This window comes from Ranitomeya variabilis, chromosome 6 (genome assembly GCF_051348905.1).
Source record: "Ranitomeya variabilis isolate aRanVar5 chromosome 6, aRanVar5.hap1, whole genome shotgun sequence".
Classification (NCBI taxonomy): Eukaryota; Metazoa; Chordata; class Amphibia; order Anura; family Dendrobatidae; genus Ranitomeya; species Ranitomeya variabilis.
Window position 1 is genome coordinate 214,119,782 of NC_135237.1, and position 12,568 is coordinate 214,132,349.

Below are 12,568 nucleotides of genomic sequence, written 5' to 3' on the forward strand. Positions count from 1 at the left end.
TAAACTAGAAAGCTATGTGGCACAAAATGGTTAATAAATAACATTTCCCACATGTCTACTTTACATCAGCACAATTTTGAAAACATTTTTTTTTTTTGCTAAGAAGTTATAAAGGTTAAAATTTGACCAGCGATTTCTCATTTTTACAACAAAATTTACAAAGCCATTTTTTTTTTTTTTTACGGACCATCTCACATTTGAAGTCAGTTTGAGGGGTCTATATTGCTGAAAATTCCCAAAAGTGACACCATCCTAAAAACTGCACCCTTCAAGGTGCTCAAAACCACATTCAAGAAGTTTATTAACCCTTCAGGTGCTTCACAGCAGCAGAAGCAACATGAAAGGAAAAAAATTAACATTTAACATTTTAGTCACAAAAATGATCTTTTAGCAACAATTTTTTTTATTTTCCCAAGGGTAAAAGGAGAAACTGGCACCCGAAAGTTGTTGTTCAATTTGTCCTGAGTACATTGAAACCGCATATGAGGGGGGGAACCACTGTTTGGGCACACGACAGGGCTCAGAAGGGGAGGAGTGCCATTTTACTTTTTGAATGTAAAAATTGGAGCTCCCCCACAAGTGACTCCATTTTGGAAACTAGACTCCCCAAGGAACTTATCTAGATGCATAGTGAGCACTTTGAACCCCCGGGTGCTTCAAAAATTGATCCGTAAAAATGAAAGTACTTTTTTTTTTTCCACAAAATATTTTTAGCCTCAATTTTTGCATTTTCACATGGGCAACAGGATAAAATGGATACTAAAATTTGTTGGGCAATTTCTCCTGAGCACATCGATACCTCACATGAGGGGGTAAACCACTGTTTGGGCGCACGACAAGGCACGGAAGGGAAGGAGCGCCATTTGACTTTTTGAATGAAACATTAGCTCCAATCGTTAGCGGACACCATGTCTCATTTAGAGAGCCCCTGTGTGCCTAAACATTTGAGCTCCCCAACAAGTGACCCCATTTTGGAAACTAGACCCCCCCCCCCAAGAAACAGATCTAGATGTGTGGTGAGAACTTTGAACCACCAAGCGATTCACAGAAGTTTATAACGCAGAGCCGTGAAAATAAAAAAAAAAATTTTTTTTTCCTCCAAAATGCTTTTTTAGCCTGCAATTTTTATTTTCACAAGGGTAACAGGAGAAATTGGACCCCAAAAGTTGTTCAGTTTGTCCTGAGAAAGCCGATACCGCACATGTGGGGGGGAACCACTGGTTGGGCACACGTCGGGGCTCAGAAGGGAAGTAGTGACGTTTTGAAATGCAGACTTTGATGGAATGGTCTGCGGGAGTCATGCTATGTTTGGAGAGCCCCTGATGTGCCTAAACATTAAAAAAACCCCACAAGTGACCCCATTTTGGAAACTAGACCCCCAAGGAACTTTTCTAGATGTGTGGTGAGCACTTTGAACCCACAAGTGCTTCACAAAATTTTATAACGCAGAGACGTGAAAATAAAAAAAAAAATCTTTTCCCACAAAAATTATTTTTTAGCCCCACATTTTTTATTTTCCCAATGGTAACAGGAGAAATTAGACCCCCAAAGTTGTTGTGCAATTTTTCCTGAACACGCTTATGCCCCATATGTTTGGGTAAACCACTGATGTGCCTAAACAGTGGAAACCCTCTCAATTCTAACTCCAACACTAACCCCAACACACCCCTAACCCTAATCCCAACCCTAACCCCAACCTTAACCCTAATTCCAACCCTAACCCTAATTCCAATCCTAACCCCAATTCCAACCCTAACCCTAAGCCTATGTGCCCACGATGCGGATTCGCATGAGGATTTTTCCACACAGTTTTTGAAAAATCTGCAGGTAAAACGCACTGCATTTTACCTGCGGATTTACCGCGGATTTCCAGTGTTTTTTGTGCAGATTTCACCTGCAGATTTCTATTGAGGAACAGGTGTGAAACGCAGCGGAATCCGCACAAAGAATGGACATGCTGTGGAAAATACAACGCAGCGTTTCTGCACGGTATTTTCAGTACCACAGGCACAGCGGATTTGGTTTTCCATAGTTTTACAGAGTACTGTAAACCAGATGGAAAACTGCTGCGAATCCGCAGCAGCCAATCTTATGTCATATCTCAATAAGTGTCCGTGCGGTCTCGGATATGTTGGCGAAGCTACCCAACATATGCGAGACCGTATATCACAACATAAGTCTACTATTCATTGCAAAAGGGTTATGCTACCAATACCTGCGCACTACATTGCTCATAATCACAATATTTCACAGTTGCGATATCAGATAATTGAGAGTATACCTCTATGTGGAAATAGAATACTGAAAAAGAGAGAGGGACATTGGGTATACACCCTTCAAACTCTGGAGCCATATGGCCTTAATAGGGACTATGAGGTGTTCTATTAAATTTTTCATTGAATTTCAGTTAGATTATATTCCTCTTCCATGTTGCCTGATGGTTAGTTTGTGATGCGTTCTTTTTTATTAGGATGATATTTTAGCATTCTGTAATACCAGTATCTGTATTTTAGTGCGCATACTTGCATCTAGGTATGGGCAGGCATGTGTATGTACATGTGCGCTGCACGAATGTACGTATTTAACAGTACTGTGATATTGCTTGATAAGGTCAATTTAGTCATTATAATGTTGTTCCATTTTTTTTTTAGATTTAAGTGTAGAGGTCTCATTTTTCGGGTGCAGGTTTGTTCCTTCTGTTTCTTCTAGATCTGTTGGTTCTCTTACTTTAACTTTGTGTAGATTTATGGTGGGCATGACGTGTGTTCATGTTATTATTCATATATACGTGGGTGGGCTTAACTACAGGAGGGAGTCGTATTCTCTTTTACCCATGTTTATTTTGTGTTTCTCCACACTTAATCCACTTATGTTCAATTATTTATCCCCTTTTTCATATAAAAAGTATCTTAGATTCTACTTTAATACATACCACATTGTTCGCCTTCTATATTATTAATCATGCTCCCTGGTGAATACGTACACATATAACTCCCCTTTTCCCCAGAGACTACAGCAGTGTCATTAGATCCCTTCATATATGCCCTATTTCCGGCCCCTTCTTTGTAGCACGCAAGCGCAGGCGCAGTGGCATCTATACACAGCGCACACCCCACTTCCTGTCTTCGGAGTCTTGTTGATACTATAAATAGGTCCACACTGTCACTCGCTGCACCTCAACACTACAGCAGTTCATCCCTGCTCCTAGTCCGCCCTATCATCAGGTATGGTCTCACTTTCTTTGGGCATTTTCTACTAAGCACTGGCTTAACACTGTCGCGTTTGGAGAGCCCCTGTGTGCCTAAACATTGGAGCTCCCCCACAAAGGACCCCATTTTGGAAACTAGACCCCCCAAGGAACTTATCTAGATGCATAGTGAGCACTTTAAACCCCCAGGTGCTTCACAAGTTTATAATGCAGAGCCGTGAAAATAAAAATTAATTCTTTCCTCAAAAATGACTTTTTAGCCCGGAATTATTTATTTTCCCAAGGGTAACAGGTGAAATTGGCCCCCAAATGTTGTTGTCCAGTTTGTCCTGAGTATGCTGATACCCCATATGTGGGGGTAAACCACTGTTTTGGCGCATGGCAGGGCTCGGAAGGGAAGGCACGCCATTTGGCTTTTTGAATGGAAAATTAGCTCCAATCATTAGCTGACACCATGTCGCGTTTGGAGAGCCCCTGTGTGCCTACACAGAGCTCCCCAACAAGTGACCCCATTTTGGAAACTAGACCTCCCAAGGATCTAATCTAGATGTGTGGTGAGCACTTTGAACCCCCAAGTGCTTCACAGAAGTTTATAACGCAGAGCCGTGAAAATAAAAAATCATTTTTCTTTCCTCAAAAATAATTTTTTAGCCTGCAATTTATTTTCCCAAGAGTTACAGGAGAAATTGGACCCCAAAAGTTGTTGTCCAGTTTCTCCTTAGTACGCTGGTACCCCATATGTGGGGGTAAACCACTGTTTGGGCACACGTCCGGGCTCGGAAGGGAAAGAGCACCATTTGACTTTTTCAACGCAAGATTGGCTGGAAGCAATGGTGGCGCCATGTCGCGTTTGGAGACCCCTGATGTGCCTAAACAGTGGAAACCCCTCAATTCTAACTCCAACACTAACCCCAACACACCCCTAACCCTAATCCCAACCCTAACCACAACCCTAACCCCAACACACCCCTAACCCTAGTCTTAGCCTTAGGGTTAGGGTTGGAATTAGCGTTATGTGCCCACGTTGCGGATTTGTGTGCGGATTTTTCGGCACCGTTTTTGAAAAATCTGCAGGTAAAACGCACTGCGCTTTACCTAGGGATTTACCGCGGATTTCCAGTGTTTTTTGTGTGGATTTCACCTGCGGATTCCTATTATGGAGCAGGTGTAAAACGCTGCGGAATCCGCACAAAGAATTGACATGCTGAGGAAAATACAACGCAGCGTTTCCACCCCATGGGCACAGCGGATTTGGTTTTCCATAGGTTTACGTGGTACTGTAAATGTGATGGAAAACTGCTACGAATCCGCAGCGATCAATCCGCTGCGGATCCGCAGCCAAATCCGCACCGTGTGCACATAGCCTAATTCTAACTCTAATTCTAACCCTAAGCCTAACCCTAAGCCTAACCCTGAGCCTAACCCTAAGCCTAACCCTAAGCCTAACCCTAGCCCTAAGCGCAACCCTAGCCCTAAGCGCAACCCTAGCCCTAAGCGCAACCCTAGCCCTAAGCGCAACCCTAGCCCTAAGCGCAACCCTAGCCCTAAGCGCAACCCTAACCCTACCCCTACCCCAACCATAACCCTACCCCTAACCCTAATGGAAAAACAAAAATATATATTTTCTGTACTTTATTATTGTTCCTACCTATGGGGGTGATAAAGGGGGGGGGGGGTTTATTTACTTTTTTTTTTTTTTTTTTTTATCGCTGTGATAGAACTTATCACAGCGATCAAAATGTACAGGGAACGAATCTGCCAGCCGATTCAGCGGGCGCACTGCGCCTGCCATTTTCCAAAATGGCGGCGCCCATGCAAGAAGGCCGAGGACACCGGGAGGGACACCGGGACTAGGTAAGTGACTAGGTAAGTATTGGGGGGTGCGATCGGACAGCGAAGGGGGGGGGGGCGGAGAGGAGAGGGAGGCGCTTAGGACAGGATGGAGGGGTAGGGAACACTGACGGCGGTCGCCGCTGTCAGTCGGTGGGGGGGGCCAGATCGGGGTCTCCAGCCATGGCCGATGCTATTGCAGCATCGGCCATGGCTGGATTGTAATATTTCACCAATTTTCATAGGTGAAATATTACAGATTGCTCTGATTGGCTGTTTCACTTTCAACAGCCAATCAGAGCGATCGTAGCCACGGGGGGGCAAAGCCACCCCCCCTGGGCTGTAGCACCACTCCCCCTATCCCTGCATGTCGGGTGAAATTGGAGTTAACCCTTTCACCCGGCCTGCAGGGACGCGATCCGACCATGACGCATATGCTGCGTCATAGGTCGGATTGGCACTGGTTTTCATGACGCATACGCTGCGTCAAAGGTCAGGAAGGGGTTAATATTAAATGCAGGAGGCTGGATGACTGCTGATGACCCTGAGGATTTAAAGAGTGCTTTTCAGATAGTATCGGGATCAACTTCAGCTGGAGGATTTTAAGTAACACTGGAGGAGGTTGTGTTTCTTCTATATTCACCTTCCTTCTTTGATATGGTGTCAATTAATCTTAGAAGTATGGGCTGGTCTGATGTTATCACACTCACTACCATTCAAAGGATGATTGCATTTCATTGGCTGTCCATCTAGGTATCTGTTGTATTTTTGTAGGCTCCAACTGCATCTTCCTTTCTTACAAACACAACCTCTGCAACTCTGGAACTCAACAAGCAGGTGCACTTAAGGCACCGCATACACACAAAAGCTACAAGATATCTTCCTCTGTGACTCTTGGATGCAAATTATTAATGGTCATTTTTGTGCCTTCTAAAGAGCTAAAGAGAGTCTCTTTTGGAGTGGGCCCTACTGATGAACTGGCCTCCTTTGTGACAAGTGTCCGGGACACTTGGTTAAAGTCTTTGTGTGCAATAAAGGTGGCGAAGTCTCATGCCGAGTAGACATGGGAGCAGTGTATGCATCATTCTGTACCACTTTAGTAAGAAGTAAAGTTTGCCCAAGAGAATTAATTTCCTGACATTCCCGGCCTTTTTTTGCATTGTTGTAAGCCGTGATCATCTTCTTGGTGGGGATGTGAGAAAGTTCCAAGTTGTCATCAATACAATCATTGTCCATACCTTGTAAAGAGGAACTCTGTTTCCCAGGTTCGTGGTTAACTACATTTATTGGAATTCCTTTAACCCCTTAGTGACAGAGCCAATTTTTACAATTCTGACCAGTCATTTTATGAGGTTATAACTCTGGAAAGCTTTAACGGATCCCACCGATTCTGAAAATGTTTTTCGTTACATATTGTACTTCATGTTAGTAATAACATTTCTTCGATATTACTTGCAATTATTTATGAAAAAAAACTGAAATATGGCGAAAATGTTCAAACATTTTCAAACTTTGAATTTTTATGCCCTTAAAGGGAAGGTGTCACCAGTTTTCTTGTAGTTTGTTTTTTGTGATATTAAGCTTAAAATAGTAAATAAAATGTATTAGTGCAATGTTTGCACTGTTTGCAAACATTTCTATATGAAAAATATTATATATTTTCTTACAACTATATATATTTACCACTAGGGGGAGCATTTTCCGTTTTAGACCTCAAGCAGCTATATAGTGAGACTTACCAGCTTTACTGTTAGCTGGAAAATTGGGGCAGTAACTGCTGACATCACCATTTCCCTCCCCTTTTGGGTGGTCTAGTATCTCTGGGGCAGAATGAAGAGTAGCATCACATGGCAGTGCCATTTTGTGTGTGACTGCCCTGTGACCTACTATCACCAGCAATTACTGCATCAGAAGCACAGCTTGTTTACAGAGGAGCAGAAGACAGTGGACTCGGCAGCATGGTGGACTGGAGGAAGAGTGAAGACATGTGGTGTGTATGGAGCAGCATTATCTGAGCAGAGCTGTCTGTGACTCATCCATTAGTAAGATAAGAAGGAGATCCAGATCTGCAGTGAATAGCCAGGCATTGTGGAGGGAGGGGAGAGATACATTAGTATGGCTGAGAGAGACTGATGGGAGAGAGCGAGACATGTAGAATGATGAGTGAGACACATATGGAGCATGATGGTTAGAGAGATACACATGGAATAGCAGGGGTGAGACTTATGGAGAGTGATGGGGAGAGAGACATGTAGTATGATGAGTGAGGCACATATGGAGCGTGATGGGGAGATACATATCGTATATCAGGGGAGAGAGATGGACATGGAATAGCAGGCATGAGACACAGGCTATATGCACATGTTGCGGATTTTTAGGCTTTTCCGCAGCGTTTTTGGATGCGCGGAATTGCATCAAATCCGCAGTGTAGTGCACAACCAATGTTAGTCAATGGGAAATTGAGAATTGTTGTGCACATGCTGCAGAAAAATAAGTGCGGATTTGCAGGGTTTTATTTTCCACAGCATGTCAATTCTTATTGCAAATCGGCAGCGTTTCTGCACCCATTGACTACCATTGAGTTAGGCAAATCCGCAGCAAAACTGCAGGTTTAAAAATCTGTGGTTTTGCTGCGGAGTTGCTTGCAATAAACGCTGCAGATAGGGAGGAAGAGTGTGGGCAGAGGAAGAGTGTGGGCGGAGATTGAGCTGTGAATATGTGCGGGTGTCTATCTGCGTGTAGTTGTGTGCGGGAACAGGAAGTATACTGCTGGGTTTTTTTGTTTTTTGTTTTGTTTCTTTTACAGGAGATCGAGGGCGTTGCATTGATTAGTTGAATAATAAAGATGGGAAACTGTAGTGTTTTATTTCATTAAGATACTTTATTCTGGCTGTGTGTTTATTTAATCCCTTAACTATAGGATTAGTAATGGATAGGTGCCTTATTGACGCCTCTCCATTACTAAGCCGGCTTTATGTCACCTTACAATACAAAGGTGACATTAACCCCACAAATATTACCCATATGACACCACTAGAGGGCATTGGGAAGAGAGGCTAAGTGCCGGAATTGGCAAATCTTAGAGGTGAGCCATTTCAGGGGTGGCTTTGAGCTGGTGTTTGTACTCGGGGAAGGGGGGGGGGCCAACCTCCATGGCCCCTTCTTAGGCTATTAATATCAGCCCGCAGCTGTCTGCATAGCCTTTTCTGGTTATTAATTATAGGGGATCCCCACATCTTTTTGGGGGGGGGGGGTCCCCCTATTTTAATAGCCAGTAAACGCTAAATATACAGCTGCGAGCTGATATTTATAGTCTGCGAAGATCCAAGGGTATTAACCCCATCCTAGGCTATAATCATCATAGTTTTCAAATAATACCGCCATATAGATCACCCATAATGGCGCCATATAGTTCTCACATAATACCGTCATATAGATCACACATACCGCCATAGTGTTCTCATAATACCGCCATATACTTCTCACATAATACTGCCATATAGATCACTAGATAAAACATAATACCGTCATATAGATCACACAAAACACCATGTAGATCACACATAAAACCACCATATAAATTCTCACATAATATTGCCACACAGATCACATATAATCCCACAATATAGTTATCATATAATACAATCATTTTCTACATTATTCCATCATACTGATCAAACACAATACCACCATAGATCACATATAATACTTGGCGGCATGAAGTGTGGTTTATATGGCAGTACTATGTAAAAAATATATATGGCGGCATCTTGTGCGATCTATATGGCAGTGTGCTGGTCTATGGGGGGGGTTCACAGAGAGAGATATATGGTGGAGGGAGCAGGGTGACAGGAGCCCAGTATTTCAGGAGAGCTGTGTGCTGGTCTATGGGGGGGGGGGGGGGGGGGGGGGGGAGTGTGCGCACGCTGACGCTCACACGCTGACACCTGTATACTTAGCCTTTACTGGCTATATGTGTGGTCTTTATGGGAGTATTATGTGATATGGCGGCATTATGTGTGATCCATATGGCAGTGTGCTGGTCTATGGGGGGGGGGGTCACAGAGAGAGATATATGGTGGAGGGAGCAGGGTGACAGGAGCCCAGTATTTCAGGAGAGCTGTGTGCTGGTCTATGGGGGGGGGGGGGGGATATTGATAGCCTAGGAAGGGGCCATGGATATTGCCCACCCCTGGCTAAAAACCATCAGCCGCCCCAGAAATGGAGCATCTATTAGATGCGTCTTTTCTGGCACTTTGCCCGGCTCTTCCCACTTGCCCAGTAGCAGTGGCAAGTTGGTTTCATATTTGTGGGGTTGATTTCACCTTTCTATTGTCAGGTGACATCAAGCCCACAGCTTAGTAATGGAGAGGCGTATATAAGACACCTATCCATCACTAATCCTATCCTAGTTGTATTGTGAATTAAGACACAGCCAGAATAAAGTCCTTTCTTAATCTTCATTAAACCATACTTGCCTAACGCATAATCCCTGAATCCCTCGTCTCCTGCAACAAAAATAAAATAAACCACAAATATTCCTCACCTGCCCGCCAAGAAGATAAACCATAATGTCCCACGATGATCCTGATCACTTTGAGAGCAGTCACATCAGTGATATGACTGCTCTCAAAGATAGCCGGCAATACACTGACAGGAGATGATCGCCCCCTGCAGTTAATCACTGCGCCGCCATGAGTATCATTTTTTTTTTTTTTTTTTTTTTTATGTGTATGTAATTTAACTTTTTTTTTTTTAAACTGTGAGCACAGGTACCGGCAGATAATACTACTCTCCCATCAGACATAGCCCAATGGGAGAAGTAGTCTCATCAGTCCGCGCCTGCTTTTTACCGCAGGTCAGTCAGCTGCGGAATCACACTGACATCTGCCAGCATGATCCCGCAGCGCTGTGACCGATAGTACTGGCGGTAGCGTTACCGCAGGTGACAGCTTTGGGGTCACGCTGAAATGTGACAGCATGACACCCGCACCTCCTGTTATTGCATGCACTGAGCTGTGTGCAATGGGGAAAGACATGCAGGGGGAGAGGAGTGCATAGGAGCTAGAGCGACCCACGGGGAGTGAGACATGCAGGAGGGAGAGGGGGGAGAGCGACCCAGTGGGAGAAGAGGGAGAGCGACAGGGGGAGAGGAGGGAGAGCGACAGGGGGCGTGAGACATCGAAGGAGGAGAGAGACATGCAGGGGGAGGAGTGCATAGGAGCGAGAGCGAACAGGTACAGGGGGATGGAGAGCACACATCGGGAGAGAGACAGCACCCATGGGGAGAGTCACCTCCAGGGTCACAGAGGGAGATATATGGGGGAAGGAACAGGGTGACTGCAGCTCAGAGTATTTCAGGAGAGCAGTGTGCTGGTCTATGGGGGGTCATAGAGGAGACATATGGGGGAAGGAGCAGGGTGACAGGAGCACAGAGTATTTCAGGAGAGCAGTGTGCTGAACTATGAGATCACAGAAGAGATATGCGGGAAGGATATATGATCCCTGCTGTGTGCATGCTACTTCTCACCCCTGTTTTGTGACTAACATTCTTGCCATCCTCCCTTCCCCACCTTAACCACTGTCCTGTCAGCTGTCCTGCTCTTTCTCTCGCCTTCCAGATGTCAGCTCCCTCTCTGCAGGCTGTGAACGCAGCTTACAGGAGATCACTAGGACTGTGTGTGAGTGGGGAGGCGGAGACAGAGCAGGAGAAGGACATAGGGCAGCTTGTGAGAGCAGAGGATGTCTGCTCAGGACGCACAGTGCAGTGCCTGGAGTAACAGGACAGAGGAGCACAGAGGTAAATCACCCACACTCCCCACTCTCCATCCTCCGGCTCCAGTGAGCGCTTCTGTCCTGTGATAGAGAGTAAGTGGAGCTCGGCAGATAGCACTGGGCTATAATAAAATGGCGGCCAGTCACACCTACAGCAATTAATTGTGCAGCCCTCAGAGGTGTGTCCAGCTTACTGCTAATGCTACTGCAATGTTAGGCTACGTTCACATGCTGTGGATTTTGCTGCGGATCCGCAGTGTTTCCGCAGCTGCGGGTCCGCAGCGGTTTCCCATGCGTTTACAGTACAATGTAAACCTATGGGAAACTCAATCCGCAGTACACATGCTGGGGAAAAACGCGTTGAAAAGCAGCGGTTTACATTCCGCAGCATGTCAATTCTTTGGCGGAATCCGCAGCGGTTTTACACCTGCTCCATAATAGAAAACCGCAGGTTTAAAACCGCAGTGGAATCCGCAATAAATCCACAGGAAAAACGCGCAGTTTTTGCCCTGCGGATTTATGAAATCCGCTGCGGAAAAATCCGCAGAGGATCATACTATGTGTGCACATACCCTTAGAGATAGGGTCTGTTATCTCCCATGACCATAGTGTCGTGCTACTGCTGCGAACACAAGATGTCAGCCCCCAGTGCCTTCTTTAATCTCATAACACACGAAATATGTTTCACATGCAATCAAATCTTTGTTATAACAGCATGTTATGCTACATTACATTGATTTATTAATGATCTACAAAAGCGGTACCTTCCCTTTAAATCAGAGCGATATATCACAAAAACATTACGCACATGTCTACTTTACATCAGCACAATTTTAGAAAGAATTTTTTTTTTTTTGTTAGGAAGTTATAAGGGTTAAAAGTAGACCAGCGATTTCTCATTTTTACAACAAAATTTACAAAACCTTTTTTTTTTTTTTTTTTTTTTTTTTAGGGACCATCTAACATTTAAAGTCACTTTGAGGGGTACATGACAGAAAATCCCCAAACTTGACCACAAAATTTGTTGTGCAATTTCTCCTGAATATGCCGATACCCCATATGTGGGGGTAAACCACTGTTTGGGCGCACGGCAGGGCTTGGAAGAGAAGGAGCACCGCTTGACTTTTTCAATGAAGAATTGGCTGGAATGGAGATAGGACAACATGTTGCGTTTGGAGAGCCCCAGATGTGCCTAAACAGTGGAAACCCCCCACAAGTGACATTATTTTGGAAACTAGACCCCACAAAAAGCTTATCTAGATATGTGGTGAGCACTATGAACCCCCAACTTCTTCACAGAATTTTATAGTGTAGAGCCATAAAAATAAATAATTTTTTCCACAAAAATTATCTTTTTCACCCCAAAATTTTCACTTTCACAAGGGTAACAGGATAAAGTGCACAATAAATTTTGGGGTCCAATTTCTCTGGAGTACGCCGATACCCCATATGTGGGGAAGGGGGGGGACCACTGTTTGGGCACACGGCAGAGCTCGGAAGTGAAGGAGCGCCGTTTTGGAATGCAGACTTTGATGGAATGGTCTGCGGGCGTTATGTTGCATTTGCAGAACCCTTGATGTTCCTAAACGGTAGAAACCCCCCACAAGTGACCCCATTTTGGAAACTAGACCCCCCCAAGGAACTTATCTAGATGTGTGGTGAGAACTTTGAACGCCCAAGTGCTTCACATTAGTTTATAATGCAGAGTCGTGAAAATTAAATTATTTTTTTCCCACAAAAATGATTTTTTTAGCC

General features: G+C 44.5%; 1 protein-coding gene and 1 pseudogene across 5 annotated transcripts in view; both read right to left on the bottom strand.

Moving 5' to 3' along the window:
• Window positions 1-12,568, bottom strand: part of SACM1L (SAC1 like phosphatidylinositide phosphatase) — a 573,015-nt gene that overhangs the window by 437,628 nt on the left and 122,819 nt on the right. The gene's annotated exons all lie outside the window — the stretch shown is intronic.
• LOC143782210 (polymerase delta-interacting protein 3 pseudogene) lies at window positions 5,380-8,154 on the bottom strand (annotated as a pseudogene).